This window comes from Heptranchias perlo, chromosome 21, assembly GCF_035084215.1.
Source record: "Heptranchias perlo isolate sHepPer1 chromosome 21, sHepPer1.hap1, whole genome shotgun sequence".
NCBI classification, from domain to species: Eukaryota; Metazoa; Chordata; class Chondrichthyes; order Hexanchiformes; family Hexanchidae; genus Heptranchias; species Heptranchias perlo.
The window spans coordinates 51,740,309-51,758,794 of NC_090345.1; the positions used below are offsets into that span (position 1 = coordinate 51,740,309).

At 44.4% G+C, this 18,486-nt stretch overlaps 1 protein-coding gene across 2 annotated transcripts in view; it reads right to left on the bottom strand.

Annotated features, from left to right (window-relative positions):
* The window catches only part of LOC137340236 (uncharacterized), a 508,920-nt gene that overhangs the window by 20,499 nt on the left and 469,935 nt on the right, over nucleotides 1-18,486 (bottom strand). The gene's annotated exons all lie outside the window — the stretch shown is intronic.

The following is an 18,486-nucleotide window of genomic DNA, read 5'->3' on the forward strand; positions in this document are numbered from 1 at the left end:
CTGCACCGGAGGTCGGCAGGAGGAGGGAAAGCCTATTCTCACCAAGTGGCCCAATTATATCCCACCAAGATGCTCAGCAGCAGGTGGCAGAGGGTGTCAGCACCAGGAGCATCGCCCCACGGACCTGACTCTAATGTAGTTAGAAGTTTAATGACCTGACCAGGGTTGCTAAGGTAAGACACCTAACTGCAATCTCACATGACTCTCTGCAGACCCGCACACAACTGAGGTACCAGCACTCTCCCCCATTCACTGCCACCAACCACGCTCCACCTCCTCCTGCTCCTAATACCACACTCTGCATCTCCTACTCTCCTCACTAGAACTGCCTTCACCTCCTCACACCTCTACCACCCTTCACACACCAGCACAACTATTCAACCTTGACATGCACATCCTCAAACCATCTCACTAGGCGACCACTAACACTCTCCCTTCTTTCTCGCAGGGAAAGCTGCAGGACAACAATAGGGAGGAGGTGGGGACAGGAGGAGGGAGAGCATCTATTCAGGTCCTCTGCCCACTCCAGGAGGAAGCAGTGCAGATGGTGGGGATGGGTCCTATCAGGGGCATCACATGCCTCCGAGAACTCTACGCTCCTCTAACTCTGGCCTCTTGTGCATCCCCCACTTCCTTTACCCCACCATTGGCGGCCGTGCCTTCAGCCGTCTAGGCCCTAAGCTCTGGAACTCCCTCCCTAAACCTCTCCACCTCTCTCTCCTCCTTTAAGACCCTCCTTGAAACCTACCTCTTTGACCGAGCTTTTTTGTCACCTGCCCTCATGTCTCTTTCTTTGTCTCAGTGTCAATCTTTGTTTGATGACACTCCGTGAAGCACCTCGGGATATTTTACTACGTTAAAGGTGCTATATAAATGCAAGTTGTTGTTGGGGCGGGGCTGAAGGTCACTTTCTGCAGGATTCTTTGATATCTCCCACTCTGTCCCTTCTGACTGAAATCTCACCCTCACACACTACACAGGACAAAGTGCAGCAGCTTCCAGCAACAACTCGTCTGTCTCTGCTCATCCTTCACCCTAAAACCTAATCCTTGTCCCTCTCTTCCCTTTCAGGTTATCAAAATAAAGTGCGCCTGGAGGCTCAGGAGTCGGCAGAGAGCATCACCCAAGATGACACAGCCTCACCCCACCTTACCTTAGCAAGCACAAGCTGAGAGACTGACTCTCGGCATACAGAAGGATACAGGAGTCTGCACTAGTGAGCACGGGCATGGGCAGAGGATGGGATGGACCAGAATACAGGTATTCGAGGGAGAGCCCACATCTCACCCCCGCTGCAGAGGGCACAGGTGAAGATCTCAAGAGCACAGCCTACACTCGAAGACTGATTCTTATTACCAGGACCTTTCAAGTGCACTGGGCAGCCTGCCAGGGAGCCTGTGCACAATGGCACAGAGCATGGAGCAGTCCAGCTGTAGTTTGTGTGGGGTTGTCCAGCAAGGCATTCAGGCCATGCCATCAACCACGGAGTGAGTGGTCAGCTCTACGTACACTGCAGTGGTGCCCACAGTGATGGAGCCTCTGGTCACAGCTCTGATAGCTTTGCTGGGAGCTCAGCCTGCTGCCATCGTGACTGTGGGGGGTCTGGCTTCTCCTCAGCCTTTCAATCCACAAGGAGAGTGTGGAAAGGACTGAGGCAAACATGGACAGGGGTTTCCAGAGCCTCTGCACACTCTGTCCTCAGGCAGACAGAGAGGGGGTAGAGACACATCCCAATGAGAGTGACACTGGCTCCATGGGAGAGGCTCATGTGGTGATTTCTCAGCATGTCAGTATCCTGCTCCCCAACCAGCCTCTGACCTCTGACCCAGTGCCTATATTGGCCCCACACAGCCAGCTGGCCCAGACGGCCCCGACTGTGCTGAGATGCTGCAGTCTGAGCCGGGCCCTCAAGGCCCACAACTGGTTCACATCACCCACCATGGGCATCTCAAGTACCCTCAGTGGGTGATTGGCAGGCTCCCACCTCACAGGCTCTGGCGACAGGGGAACTGTCTCGGAGGAGCACGAGGAAAGGCCAAGAGCACAGAGATCGGGCACGAATCATTTCAGTTCAATGTTAAGAGAAGGTAAAGGTTTTAAATCCACCATGTGCCCACATGATGTGAAATAAAAAGATTATATTTGTTTATCTTCATATTGATAGTTATGTAAGGAGACCAATGAGGGGGTGTTGGAGGGGATTCAGAAGATGGGTGGATGGAGTGGGTCAAACGGTGGGACTGTTGTTGTGCTGGGGGGAGGGGGTGGACAATCACTCCTCAATAATTTGCTGTCTTACAGCTCTGCTCGGCCTCGGTTTTCCTCACCCTCATCTTCATCTTGCTCCTGCATGTCTTCCTCCTGTGGGAATGGAAGGTTCGGCCCCTCTGAATGGTAGAATTTTGTAGTATGTAGTAAACCACCACAAATCTGGAGACTGGCCGGGGGCTGTACTGCAGGACACCCCCGGATCATCACGGGCACTTTGTTTGAGGATACTGATGGTTGGCTCTGATTTGAGTCTGACACTCTTTATATCAAGTGGTGTGTGTGCCCGGGTTCTTGATATACGCCAAGTGTCTCCAAGGAGCCAGCCTGACACCCGTTGGTCTGGCTCGAAGATAAGGGCAGAATCAAGGACTGGCACTGTGTGGAGGCCGCAAGACTACTGCCAGCAGAGCGGGCATGATTCGGCCTGTGGTCACACACCAACTGAACATTCAGCGAGAGGAAACTCTTCCTGTTAGAAAACACGTCTGGTTCTTGAAGGAGAGAACGGAGGCCATGTGTGTGTAGACAATGAGACCTGGGGAAAACTACTGATGCACGCAAATCCAAAAGCTCTCTCTCCGCGAATGAGACAGTTAATAGAGAAGATGATATATCGATCTCTCTCTCTCCATTGATCAGTCTCTGTATGATGAAGATGATATATCGATCTCTCTCTCTCTCTCTTCATTGATCAGTCTCTCTATGGTGAAGATGATATATCGATCTCTCTCTCTCTCGCCATTGATCGGTCTCACGATGGTGAAGATGAGATATCGATCTCTCTCTCTCTCTCCCTTCATTGATCAGTCTCTCTATGGTGAAGATGATATATCGATCTCTCTCTCTCTCTCTTCATTGATCAGTCTCTCTATGGTGAAGATGATACATCGATCTCTCTCTCTCTCTCCATTGATCGGTCTCTCTATGGTGAAGAAGATATATCGATCTCTCTCTCTCTCTCTTCATTGATCAGTCTCTCTATGGTGAAGATAATATATCGATCTCTCTCTCTCTCTCTCCATTGATCAGTCTCTCTATGGTGAAGATGATATATTGATCTCTCTCTCTCTCTCTTCATTGATCAGTCTCTCTATGGTGAAGATGATATATCGATCACTCTCTCTCTCTCTTCATTGATAGTCCAGCAATTTTATTTTAAATTCACAAGCTTTCGGAGGCTTCCTCCTGAGGAAGGAGGAAGCCTCCGAAAGCTTGTGAATTTAAAATAAAATTGCTGGACTATAACTTGGTGTTGTAAAATTGTTTACAATCTTCATTGATAAGTCTCTCCATGGTGAAGATGATATATCGATTGCTCTCTCTCTCTCTCCATTGATCGTTCTCTCGATGGTGAAGATGATATATCGATCTCTCTCTCTCTCGCCATTGATCGGTCTCACGATGGTGAAGATGATATGTCGATCTCTCTCTCTCCCTTCATTGATCAGTCTCTCTATGGTGAAGATGATATATCGATCTCTCTCTCTCTCTCCCTCTCTCTCCATTGATCGTTCTCTCGATGGTGAAGATGATATATCGATCTCTCTCTCTCTCTCTCCATTGATCAGTCTCTCTATGGTGAAGATGATATATCGATCTCTCTCTCTCTCTCTCCATTGATCAGTCTCTCTATGGTGAAGATGATATATCGATCTCTCTCTCTCTCTCTCTCCATTGATCGGGGTCTCTATGGTGAAGATGATATATCGATCGATCTCTCTCTCTCCATTGATCAGTCTCTCCATGGTGAAGATGAGATATCGATCTCTCTCTCTCCCTCTCTCCATTGATCGGTCACTTGATGGTGAAGATGAGATATCGATCTCTCTCTCTCTCTCCATTGATCAGTCTCTCTCTGGTGAAGATGATATATCGATCTCTCTCTCTCTCTCTCTCTCTCCATTGATCAGTCTCTCTCTGGTGAAGATGATATATCGATCTCTCTCTCTCTCCATTGATCAGTCTCTCTCTGGTGAAGATGATATATCGATCTCTCTCTCTCTCTCTCTCCATTGATCAGTCTCTCTATGGTGAAGGTGAAATATCGATCTCTCTCTCTTTCTCTCCGTTGATCAGTCTCTCTATGGTGAAGATGATATATCGATCTCTCTCTCTCTCTCTCCATTGATCGGTCTCTCTATGGTGAAGATGATATATCGATCTCTCTGTCTTTCCCTCCATTGATCAGTCTCTCTATGGTGAAGATGAGATATCCATCTCTCACTCTCTCTCCATTGATCAGTCTCTTTATGGTGAAGATGATATATCGATCTCTCTCTCTCTCTCCATTGATCGGTCTCTCTATGGTGAAGAAGATATATCGATCTCTCTCTCTCTCTCCATTGATCGGTCTCTTGATGGTGAAGATGCTATTTCTCTCTCTCTCACTGTTTCCATTGATCGGTCTCACGATGGTGAAGATGATATGTCGATCTCTCTCTCTCTCTCCCTTCATTGATCAGTCTCTCTATGGTGAAGATGATATATCGATCTCTCTCTCCCTCTCTCTCCATTGATCGATCTCTCAATGGTGAAGATGATATATTGATCTCTCTCTCTCCCCATTGATCCGTCTCTCGGTGGTGAAGATGATATATCGATCTCTCTCTCTCTCTCGCTCTCCATTGATCAGTCTCTCTATGGTGAAGATGATATATCGATCTCTCTCTCTCTCCCCATTGATCAGTCTCTCTATGGTGAAGATGATATATCGATCTCTCTCTCTCTCTCCATTGATCAGTCTCTCTGTGGTGAAGATGATATATCGATCTCTCTCTCTCTCTCTCTCCATTGATCAGTCTCTCTATGGTGAAGATGATATATCGATCTCTCTCTCTCTCTCTCCATTGATCAGTCTCTCTATGGTGAAGAAGAGAAATCGATCTCTCTCTCTCTCCATTGATCAGTCTCTCTATGGTGAAGAAGATATATCGATCTCTCTCTCTCTCTCCCTCCATTGATCAGTCTCTCTGTGGTGAAGATGATACATCGATATCTCTCTCTCTCTCCATTGATCAGTCTCTCTGTGGTGAAGATGATGTATCCATCTCTCTCCCTCCATTGATCAGTCCCTCGATGGTGAAGATGAAAAATCGATCTCTCTCTCTCTCTCCATTGATTGGTCTCTCTTTGGTGAAGATGAGATATCGATCTCTCTCGCTGTCTCTTTCCATTGATCAGTCTCTATATGGTGAAGATGATATATCGATCTCTCTCTCTCTCTCCATTGATTGGTCTCTCTTTGGTGAAGATGAGATATCGATCTCTCTCGCTGTCTCTTTCCATTCATCAGTCTCTATATGGTGAAGATGACATATCGATCTCTCTCTCTCTCACTCCATTGATCAGTCTCTCTATGGTGGAGATGATATATAGATCTCTCTCTCTCTCTCCATTGATCAGTCTCTCTATGGTGAAGATGATATATCGATATCTATCTCTCTCTCTCCATTGATCAGTCACTCGATGGTGAAGATGATATATCGATCAATCTCTCTCTCCATTGATCAGTCTCTCTGTGGTGAAGGTGATATATCGATCTCTCTCTCTCTCTCTCTCTCTCTCCATTGATCCGTCTCTCCGTGGTGAAGATGATATATCGATCTCTCTCTCTCCCTCCATTGATCAGTCTCTCTGTGGTGAAGATGATACATCGATATCTCTCTCTCTCTCCATTGATCAGTCTCTCTGTGGTGAAGATGATGTATCGATCTCTCTCTCTCTCTCTCCATTGATCAGTCTCTCTTTGGTGAAGATGATGTATCGATCTCTCTCTCTCTCTCTCTCCATTGATCAGTCTCTCTGTGGTGAAGATGATATATCGATCTCTCTCTCTCTCTCTCTCTCCATTGATTAGTCTCTCCATGGTGAAGATGAGATATCGATCTCTCTCTCTCTCTCTCTCCATTGATCGGTCTCTCTGTGGTGAAGATGATATATCGATCTCTCTCTCTCTCTCTCTCTCCATTGATCAGTCTCTCTGTGGTGAAGATGATATATCGATCTCTCGCTCTCTCTCTCTCCATTGATCAGTCTCTCTGTGGTGAAGATGATATATCGATCTCTCTCTCTCTCTCTCCATTGATCAGTCTCTCTGTGGTGAAGATGATATATCGATCTCTCGCTCTCTCTCTCTCCATTGATCAGTCTCTCTGTGGTGAAGATGATATATCGATCTCTCGCTCTCTCTCTCTCCATTGATCAGTCTCTCTGTGGTGAAGATGATATATCGATCTCTCTCTCTCTCTCTCTCTCTCCATTGATCAGTCTCTCTGTGGTGAAGTGATATATCGATCTCTCTCTCTCTCTCTCTCTCTCTTTTGATCGGTCTCTCAATGGTGAAGATGTTATATCGATCTCTCTCTCTCTCTCTCCAATGATCAGTCTCTCTATGGTGAAGATGTTATATCGATCTCTCTCTCTCTCCATTGATCAGTCCCTCGATGGTGAAGATGATGTATCGATCTCTCTCTCTCTCTCCATTGATCGGTCCCTCTGTGGTGAAGATGATATATCGATCTCTCTCTCTCTCTCTCTCCATTGATCGGTCTCTCTGTGGTGAAGATGATATATCGATCTCTCTCTCTCTCTCTCCATTGATCAGTCTCTCTGTGGTGAAGATGATATATCGATCTCTCGCTCTCTCTCTCTCCATTGATCAGTCTCTCTATGGTGAAGATGATATATCGATCTCTCTCTCTCTCTATCTCTTTTGATCGGTCTCTCTATGGTGAAGATGTTATATCGATCTCTCTCTCTCTCTCCATTGATCGGTCTCTCTATGGTGAAGATGTTATATCGTTCTCTCTCTCTCTCTCTCTCTCTCCATTGATCAGTCTCTCTGTGGTGAAGATGATACATCGATATCTCTCTCTCTCCATTGATCAGTCTCTCTTTGGTGAAGATGATGTATCGAACTCTCTCTCTCTCTCTCTCCATTGATCGGTCTCTCTGTGGTGAAGATGATATATCGATCTCTCTCTCTCTCTCTCTCCATTGATCAGTCTCTCTGTGGTGAAGATGATATATCGATCTCTCTCTCTCTCTCTCTCTCCATTGATCAGTCTCTCTGTGGTGAAGATGATATATCGATCTCTCTCTCTCTCTCTCTCTTTTGATCGGTCTCTCTATGGTGAAGATGTTATATCGATCTCTCTCTCTCTCCATTGATCAGTCCCTCGATGGTGAAGATGATATATCGATCTCTCTCTCTCTCTCTCTCTCCATTGATCGGTCTCTCTGTGGTGAAGATGATATATCGATCTCTCGCTATCTCTCTCTCCATTGATCAGTCTCTCTGTGGTGAAGATGATATATCGATCTCTCTCTCTCTCTCTCTCTCCATTGATCAGTCTCTCTGTGGTGAAGATGATATATCGATCTCTCGCTCTCTCTCTCTCCATTGATCAGTCTCTCTGTGGTGAAGATGATATATCGATCTCTCTCTCTCTCTCTCTCTCCATTGATCAGTCTCTCTGTGGTGAAGATGATATATCGATCTCTCTCTCTCTCCATTGATCAGTCGCTCTATGGTGAAGATGATATATCGATCTCTCTCTCTCTCTCCATTGATCGGTCTCTTTATGGTGAAGATACTATATCGATCTCTCTCTCTCTCTCTCTATCTCCATTGATCAGTATTTCGATGGTGAAGATGATATATCGATCTCTCTCTCTCTCCATTGATCAGTCTCTCTAAGGTGAAGATGATATATCGATCTCTCTCTCTCTCCATTGATCAGTCTCTCTAAGGTGAAGATGATATATCTCTCTCTCTCTCTCTCTCCATTGACCAGTCTCTCTATGGTGAAGATGATATATCGATCTCTCTCTCTCTCTCCATTGATCAGTCTCTCAATGGTGAAGATGATACATCGATCTCTCTCTCTCTCACTCCATTGATCGGTCTCTCTATGGTGAAGATGATACATCGATCTCTCTCTCTCTCACTCCATTGATCGGTCTCTCGATGGTTAAGATGATATATCGATCTCTCTCTCTCTCTCTCTCCATTGATCAGTCTCTCTAAGGTGAAGATGATATATCGATCTCTCTCTCTCTCCATTGACCAGTCTCTCTATGGTGAAGATGATATATCGATCTCTCTCTCTCTCTCCATTGATCAGTCTCTCTATGGTGAAGATGATATATCGATCTCTCTCTCTCTCTCTTTCCAGTGATCAGTCTCTCTGTGGTGAAGGTGATGTATCGATCTCTCTCTCGCTCTCCATTGATCAGTCTTTCTTTGTTGAAGATGTTATATCGATATCTCTCTCTCTCTCTCTCTCCATTAGTCAGTCCATCTATGGTGAAGATGATATATCGATCTCTCTCTCTCTCTCTCTCCATTAGTCAGTCTATCTATGGTGAAGATGATATATCGATCTCTCTCTCTCTCCATTGATCAGTCTCTCTATGGTGAAGATGATATATCGATCTCTCTCTCTCTCTCTCTCCATTAGTCAGTCTATCTATGGTGAAGATGATATATCGATCTCTCTCTCTCTCCACAGATCGGTCCCTCTCTGGTGAAGATGAGATATCGATCTCTCTCTCTCTCTCTCTCCATTGATCAGTCTCTCGATGGTGATGATGATATGTCGATCTCTCTCTCTCTCCTTTGATCAGTCTCTCTATGGTGAAGATGATATATCGATCTCTCTTTCTCACTTGATTGATCATTCTCTTGGTGTTGAAGATGATATATCGATCTCTCTCTCTCTATCTACATTGATCGTTCTCTCGGTGGTGAAGATGATATATCGATCTCTCTCTGTCCCTCCATTGATCAGTCTCTCTGTGGTGAAGATGATACATCGATATCTCTCTCTCTCTCCATTGATCAGTCTCTCTGTGGTGAAGATGATGTATCGATCTCTCACTCTCTCTCTCCATTGATCAGTCTCTCTTTGGTGAAGATGATGTATCGATCTCTCTCTCTCTCTCTCCATTGATCAGTCCCTCGATGGTGAAGATGATATATCGATCTCTCTCTCTCTCTCCATTGATCAGTATCTCTATGGTGAAGATGATATATCGATCTCTCTCTCTCTCTCTCCATTGATCGGTCTCTCTATGGTGAAGATGATATATCGATCTCTCTCTCTCTCTCTCCATTGACCAGTCTCTCTATAGAGAAGATGATATATCGATCTCTCTCTCTCTCTCTCTCCATTGACCAGTCTCTCTATGGTGAAGATGTTATATCGATCTCTCTCTCTCTCTCCATTGATCGGTCTCTCTATGGTGAAGATGTTATATCGATCTCTCTCTCTCTCTCTCTCCATTGATCAGTATCTCGATGGTGAAGATGATATATCGATCTTTCTCTCTGTCTCTGCATTGATCAGTATCTCGATGGTGAAGATGATATATCGATCTCTCTCTCTCCATTGATCAGTCTCTCAATGGTGAAGATGATATATCGATCTCTCTCTCTCTCTCCATTGATCAGTCTCTCGATGGTGATGATGAAATGTCAATCTCTCTCTCTCTCTCCTTTGATCAGTCTCTCTATGGTGAAGATGATATATCGATCTCTGTTTCTCTCTCGTTTGATCATTCTCTCGGTGTTGAAGATGACATATCGATCTCTCTCTCTCTCTCTCTACATTGATCGTTCTCTCAATGGTGAAGATGACATATCGATCTCTCTCTCTCTCTCTCTCCATTGATCGGTCTCTCTATGGTGAAGATGATATATCGATCTCTCTCTCGCTCTCTCTCTCCATTGATCAGTCTTTCTGTGGTGAAGATGAAATATCGATCTCTCGCTCTCTCTCTCCATTGATCAGTCTCTCCATGGTGAAGATGATATATCGATCTCTCTCTCGCTCTCTCTCTCCATTGATCGGTCTCTCTGTGGTGAAGATGAAATATCGATCTCTCGCTCTCTCTCTCCATTGATCAGTCTCTCCATGGTGAAGATGATATATCGATCTCTCTCTCTCTCTCTCTCTCCATTGATCGGTCTCTCGATGGTGAAGATGATATCTCTCTCTCTCTCTCTCTCTCTCTCCATTGATCAGTCTCTCTACGGTGTAGATGATATATGGATCTCTCTCTCTCTCTCCATTGATCAGTCTCTCTACGGTGAAGATGATAGATCAATCTCTCTCTCTCTCTCTCCATTGATGAGTCTCTCGGTGGTGAAGATGATATATCGATCTCCCTCTCTCTCTCTCTCTCTCTCCATTGATCGTTCTATCAATGGTGATGATGATATATTGTTCTCTCTCTCTCTCTCTCTCTCTCCATTGATCGGTCTCTCTATGGTGAAGATGACATATCGATCTCCCTCTCTCTCTCTCTCTCCATTGATCGTTCTATCAATGGTGAAGATGATACATCGATCTCTCTCTCTCTCTCTCCATTGATCAGTCTCTCTTTGGTGAAGATGATATATCGATCTCTCTTTCTCTCTCGATTGATCATTCTCTCGGTCTTGAAGATGATGTATCGATCTCTCTCTCTCCATTTCCATTGATCGTTCTTTCAATGGTGAAGATGACATATCGATCTCTCTCCCTCTCTCTCCATTGATCGGTCTCTCTATGGTGAAGATGATATATCGATCTCTCGCTCTCTCTCTCCATTGATCAGTCTCTCTGTGGTGAAGATGAAATATCGATCTCTCGCTCTCTCTCTCCATTGATCAGTCTCTCTATGGTGAAGATGATATATCGATCTCTCTCTCTCTCTCCATTGGTCAGTCTCTCGATGGTGAAGATGAAATATCGATCTCTCTCTCTCTCTATTGATCGGTCTCTCCACGGTGAACATGATATTTCGATCTCTCTCTCTCTCTCTCCATTGATCAGTCTCTCGGTGGTGAAGATGAAATATCGATCTCTCTCTCTCTCTCTCTCCATTGATCAGTCTCTCCATGGTGAAGATGATACATCGATCTCTCTCTCTCTCTCTCCATTGATCAGTCTCTCGGTGGTGAAGATGAGATATCGATCTCTCTCTCTCTCTATTGATCAGTCCCTCGATGGTGAAGATGATATATCGATCTCTCTCTCTCTCCATGGATCAGTCTCTCAATGGTGAAGATGATATATCGATCTCTCTCTCTCTCTCCATTGATCAGTCTCTCTATGGTGAAGATGATACATCGATCTCTCTCTCTCTCTCTCTATTGATCAGTCCCTCGATGGTGAAGATGATATATCGATCTCTCTCTCTCTCCATGGATCAGTCTCTCAATGGTGAAGATGATATATTGATCTCTCTCTCTCTCCATGGATCAGTCTCTCTCTGGTGAAGATGATATATCTCTCTCTCTCTCTCTCTCTCCATTGATCAGTCTCTCTATGGTGAAGATGACATATTGATCTCTCTCTCTCTCCATGGATCAGTCTCTCTCTGGTGAAGATGATATATCGATCTCTCTCTCTCTCTCTCCATTGATTGGTCTCTCTATGGTGAAGATGATATATCGATCTCTCTCTCTCTCTCTCCATTGATCGGTCTCTCGATGGTGAAGATGAGATATCGATCTCTCTCTCTCTCTCTCCATTGATCAGTCTCTCTGTGGTGAAGATGATATATCGATCTCTCTCTCTCTCTCTCTCCATTGATCAGTCTCTCTATGGTGAAGATGATAAATCGATCTCTCTCTCTCTCTCTCTCCATTGATCAGTCTCTCTATGGTGAAGATGATAAATCGATCTCTCTCTCTCTCTCTCTCTCCATTGATCAGTCTCTCCATGGTGAAGATGATATATCGATCTCTCTCTCTTTCTCCATTGATCGGGCTCTCTCTGGTGAAGATGATATATCGATCTCTCTCTCTTTCTCCATTGATCGGGCTCTCTCTGGTGAAGATGATATATCGATCTCACTCTCTCTCTCTCTCTCTCTCCATTTACGGTCTCTCTATGGTGAAGATGATATATCGATCTCTCTCTCTTTCTCCATTGATCGGGCTCTCTCTGGTGAAGATGATATATCGATCTCACTCTCTCTCTCTCTCTCTCTCTCTCTCTCCATTGATCGGTCTCTCTATGGTGAAGATGATATATCGATCTCTCTCTCTCTCTCCATTGATCAGTCTCTCTATGGTGAAGATGATATATCGATCTCTCTCTCTCTCCATTGATCAGTCTCTCTACGGTGAAGATGAGATATCGATCTCTCTCTCTCTCTCTCCATTGATCGGTCTCTCTATGGTGAAGATGATCTCTCGATCGATCGATCTCTCTCTCTCCATTGATCAGTGTCTTTCCATTGATCGGTCCCTCTATGGTGAAGATGAGATATCGATCTCTCTCTCTCTCTCTCTCTCTCTCTATTGATCAGTCTCTCTATGGTGAAGATGAGATATCGATCTCTCTCTCTCTCTCTCTCTCTCTCCATTGATCGGTCTCTCGATGGTGAAGATGAGATATCGATCTCTCTTTCTCCCTCTCCATTGATCAGTCTCTCTATGGTGAAGATGATATATTGATCTCTCTCTCTCTCCATTGATCAGTCTCTCGATGGTGAAGATGATATATCGATCTCTCTCTCTGTCTCTGCATTGATCAGTATCTCGATGGTGAAGATGATATATCGATCTCTCTCTCTCCATTGATCAGTCTCTCAATGGTGAAGATGATATATCGATCTCTCTCTCTCTCTCTCCAGTGATCAGTCTCTCGATGGTGATGATGAAATGTCAATCTCTCTCTCACTCTCTGATCAGTCTCTCTATGGTGAAGATGATATATCGATCTCTGTTTCTCTCTCTTTTGATCATTCTCTCGGTGTTGAAGATGACATATCGATCTCTCTCTCTCTCTCTCTCTACATTGATCGTTCTCTCAATGGTGAAGATGACATATCGATCTCTCTCTCTCTCTCTCTCCATTGATCGGTCTCTCTATGGTGAAGATGATATATCGATCTCTCTCTCTCTCTCTCTCTCCATTGATGAGTCTCTCGGTGGTGAAGATGATATATCGATCTCCCTCTCTCTCTCTCTCTCTCTCCATTGATCGTTCTATCAATGGTGATGATGATATATCGTTCTCTCTCTCTCTCTCTCTCTCTCTCCATTGATCGGTCTCTCTATGGTGAAGATGACATATCGATCTCCCTCTCTCTCTCTCTCTCCATTGATCGTTCTATCAATGGTGAAGATGATACATCGATCTCTCTCTCTCTCTCTCCATTGATCAGTCTCTCTTTGGTGAAGATGATATATCGATCTCTCTTTCTCTCTCGATTGATCATTCTCTCGGTCTTGAAGATGATGTATCGATCTCTCTCTCTCCATTTCCATTGATCGTTCTCTCAATGGTGAAGATGATATATCGATCTCTCGCTCTCTCTCTCCATTGATCAGTCTCTCTGTGGTGAAGATGAAATATCGATCTCTCGCTCTCTCTCTCCATTGATCAGTCTCTCTATGGTGAAGATGATATATCGATCTCTCTCTCTCTCTCCATTGGTCAGTCTCTCGATGGTGAAGATGAAATATCGATCTCTCTCTCTCTCTCTATTGATCGGTCCTCTCCACGGTGAACATGATATTTCGATCTCTCTCTCTCTCTCTCCATTGATCAGTCTCTCGGTGGTGAAGATGAAATATCGATCTCTCTCTCTCTCTCTCCATTGATCAGTCTCTCCATGGTGAAGATGATACATCGATCTCTCTCTCTCTCTCTCCATTGATCAGTCTCTCGGTGGTGAAGATGAGATATCGATCTCTCTCTCTCTCTATTGATCAGTCCCTCGATGGTGAAGATGATATATCGATCTCTCTCTCTCTCCATGGATCAGTCTCTCAATGGTGAAGATGATATATCGATCTCTCTCTCTCTCTCTCCATTGATCAGTCTGTCTATGGTGAAGATGATATATCGATCTCTCTCTCTCTCTCTGCATGGATCGGTCTCTCTATGGTGAAGATGACATATTGATCTCTCTCTCTCTCCATGGATCAGTCTCTCTCTGGTGAAGATGATATATCGATCTCTCTCTCTCTCTCTCTCTCCATGGATCGGTCTCTCTCTGGTGAAGATGACATATCGATCTCTCTCTCTCTCTCTCCATGTATCAGTCTCTCTATGGTGAAGATGATATATCGATCTCTCTCTCTTTCTCCATTGATCGGGCTCTCTCTGGTGAAGATGATATATCGATCTCACTCTCTCTCTCTCTCTCTCCATTGATCGGTCTCTCTATGGTGAAGATGATATATCGATCTCTCTCTCTCTCTCTCTCCATTGATCGGTCTCTCGATGCTGAAGATGAGATATCGATCTCTCTCTCTCTCTCTCCATTGATCAGACTCTCTATGGTGAAGATGAGATATCGATCTCTCTCTCTCTCTCCATTGATCAGTCTCTCTATGGTGAAGATGATATATCGATCTCTCTCTCTCTCTCCATTGATCAGTCTCTCTGTGGTGAAGATGATATATCGATCTCTCTCTCTCTCTCTCCATTGATCAGTCTCTCTACGGTGAAGATGAGATATCGATCTCTCTCTCTCTCTCTCCATTGATCAGTCTCTCAATGGTGAAGATGATATATCGATCTCTCTCTCTCTCTCCATTGATCAGTCTCTCTCTGGTGAAGATGATATATCGATCTCTCTCTCTCTCTCTCTTTCCATTGATCAGTCTCTCTCTGGTGAAGATGATATATCGATCTCTCTCTCTCTCCATTGATCAGTCTCTCTCTGGTGAAGATGATATATCGATCTCTCTCTCTCTCTCTCTCCATTGATCAGTCTCTCTATGGTGAAGATGATACATCGATCTCTCTCTCTCTCTCTCTCCACTGATCAGTCTGTCGATGGTGAAAAGGACTTATCGATCTCTCTCTCTCTCTTTCCATTGATCGGTCTCTCGATGGTGAAGATGATATATCGATCTCTCGCTCTCTCTCTCCATTGATCAGTCTCTCTGTGGTGAAGATGAAATATCGATCTCTCGCTCTCTCTCTCCATTGATCAGTCTCTCTCGATGGTGAAGATGATATATCGATCTCTCTCTCTCTCTCCATTGGTCAGTCTCTCGATGGTGAAGATGAAATATCGATCTCTCTCTCTCTCTCTATTGATCGGTCTCTCCACGGTGAACATGATATTTCGATCTCTCTCTCTCTCTCTCCATTGATCAGTCTCTCGGTGGTGAAGATGAAATATCGATCTCTCTCTCTCTCTCTCCATTGATCAGTCTCTCCATGGTGAAGATGATACATCGATCTCTCTCTCTCTCTCTCCATTGATCAGTCTCTCGGTGGTGAAGATGAGATATCGATCTCTCTCTCTCTCTATTGATCAGTCCCTCGATGGTGAAGATGAAATATCGATCTCTCTCTCTCTCTCTCCATTGATCAGTCTCTCCATGGTGAAGATGATACATCGATCTCTCTCTCTCTCTCTCCATTGATCAGTCTCTCGGTGGTGAAGATGAGATATCGATCTCTCTCTCTCTCTATTGATCAGTCTCTCTATGGTGAAGATGATATATCGATCTCTCTCTCTCTCTCTCCATTGATCAGTCTCTCTATGGTGAAGATGATATATCGATCTCTCTCTCTCTCTCTCCATGGATCGGTCTCTCTATGGTGAAGATGACATATTGATCTCTCTCTCTCTCCATGGATCAGTCTCTCTCTGGTGAAGATGATATATCGATCTCTCTCTCTCTCTCCATTGATTGGTCTCTCTATGGTGAAGATGATATATCGATCTCTCTCTCTCTCTCTCCATTGATCGGTCTCTCGATGGTGAAGATGAGATATCGATCTCTCTCTCTCTCTCTCCATTGATCAGTCTCTCTGTGGTGAAGATGATATATCGATCTCTCTCTCTCTCTCTCTCCATTGACCAGTCTCTCTATGGTGAAGATGATAAATCGATCTCTCTCTCTCTCTCTCTCTCCATTGATCAGTCTCTCTATGGTGAAGATGATATATCGATCTCTCTCTCTCTCTCTCTCTCCATGTATCAGTCTCTCTATGGTGAAGATGATATATCGATCTCTCTCTCTTTCTCCATTGATCGGGCTCTCTCTGGTGAAGATGATATATCGATCTCACTCTCTCTCTCTCTCTCTCCATTGATCGGTCTCTCTATGGTGAAGATGATATATCGATCTCTCTCTCTTTCTCCATTGATCGGGCTCTCTCTGGTGAAGATGATATATCGATCTCTCTCTCTCTCTCTCTCTCTCCATTGATCGGTCTCTCGATGCTGAAGATGAGATATCGATCTCTCTCTCTCTCTCTCCATTGATCAGACTCTCTATGGTGAAGATGAGATATCGATCTCTCTCTCTCTCCATTGATCAGTCTCTCTATGGTGAAGATGATATATCGATCTCTCTCTCTCTCTCCATTGATCAGTCTCTCTGTGGTGAAGATGATATATCGATCTCTCTCTCTCTCTCTCCATTGATCAGTCTCTCTACGGTGAAGATGAGATATCGATCTCTCTCTCTCTCTCTCTCCATTGATCAGTCTCTCTATGGTGAAGATGATATATCGATCTCTCTCTCTCTCTCCATTGATCAGTCTCTCTCTGGTGAAGATGATATATCGATCTCCCTCTCTCTCTCTTTCCATTGATCAGTCTCTCTCTGGTGAAGATGATATATCGATCTCTCTCTCTCTCCATTGATCAGTCTCTCTCTGGTGAAGATGATATATCGATCTCTCTCTCTCTCTCTCTCTCCATTGATCAGTCTCTCTATGGTGAAGATGATACATCGATCTCTCTCTCTCTCTCTCTCCACTGATCAGTCTGTCGATGGTGAAAAGGACTTATCGATCTCTCTCTCTCCATTGATCGGTCTCTCGATGGTGAAGATGATATATCGATCTCTCTCTCTCTCTCTCTCCATTGGTCATTCTCTCTATGGTGAAGATGATATATCGATCTCTCTCTCTCTCTCTTCATTGGTTAGTCTCTCTATGGTGAAGATGATACATCGATCTCTCTCTCTCTCTCCATTGATCAGTCTCTCTATGGTGAAGATGAGATATCGATCTCTCTCTCTCCATTGATCAGTCTCTCTATGATGAAGATGATATATCGATCTCTCTCTCTCTCACTCTCCATTGATCAGTCACTCTCTGGTGAAGATGATATATCGATCTCTCTCTCTCTCTCTCTCCATTGATCAGTCTCTCTATGTTGACGATGATATATCAATCTTTCTCTCTCTATTGATCGGTCTCTCTATGGTGAAGATGATATATCGATCTCTCTCTCTCTCTCTCCATTGATCGGTCTCTCTATGGTGAAGATGATCTCTCGATCGATCGATCTCTCTCTCTCCATTGATCAGTGTCTTTCCATTGATCGGTCCCTCTATGGTGAAGATGAGATATCGATCTCTCTCTCTCTCTCTCTCTCTCTATTGATCAGTCTCTCTATGGTGAAGATGAGATATCGATCTCTCTCTCTCTCTCTCTCTTTCCATTGATCGGTCTCTCGATGGTGAAGATGAGATATCGATCTCTCTCTCTCTCTATTGATCAGTCCCTCGATGGTGAAGATGATATATCGATCTCTCTCTCTCTCTCTCTATTGATCAGTCCCTCGATGGTGAAGATGATATATCGATCTCTCTCTCTCTCTCTCCATTGATTGGTCTCTCTATGGTGAAGATGATATATCGATCTCTCTCTCTCTCTCTCCATTGATCGGTCTCTCGATGGTGAAGATGAGATATCGATCTCTCTCTCTCTCTCTCCATTGATCAGTCTCTCTGTGGTGAAGATGATAAATCGATCTCTCTCTCTCTCTCTCTCCATTGATCAGTCTCTCTATGGTGAAGATGATATATCGATCTCTCTCTCTCTCTCTCTCCATGGATCGGTCTCTCTATGGTGAAGATGACATATTGATCTCTCTCTCTCTCCATGTATCAGTCTCTCTATGGTGAAGATGATATATCGATCTCTCTCTCTTTCTCCATTGATCGGGCTCTCTCTGGTGAAGATGATATATCGATCTCACTCTCTCTCTCTCTCTCTCTCTCCATTGATCAGTCTCTCTCTGGTGAAGATGACATATCGATCTCTCTCTCTCTCTCTCTCTCTCCATTGATCGGTCTCTCGATGGTGAAGATGAGATATCGATCTCTCTTTCTCCCTCTCCATTGATCAGTCTCTCTATGTTGAAGATGATATATTGATCTCTCTCTCTCTCCATTGATCAGTCTCTCTATGGTGAAGATGAGATATCGATCTCTCTCTCTCTCTCTCTCTCTCC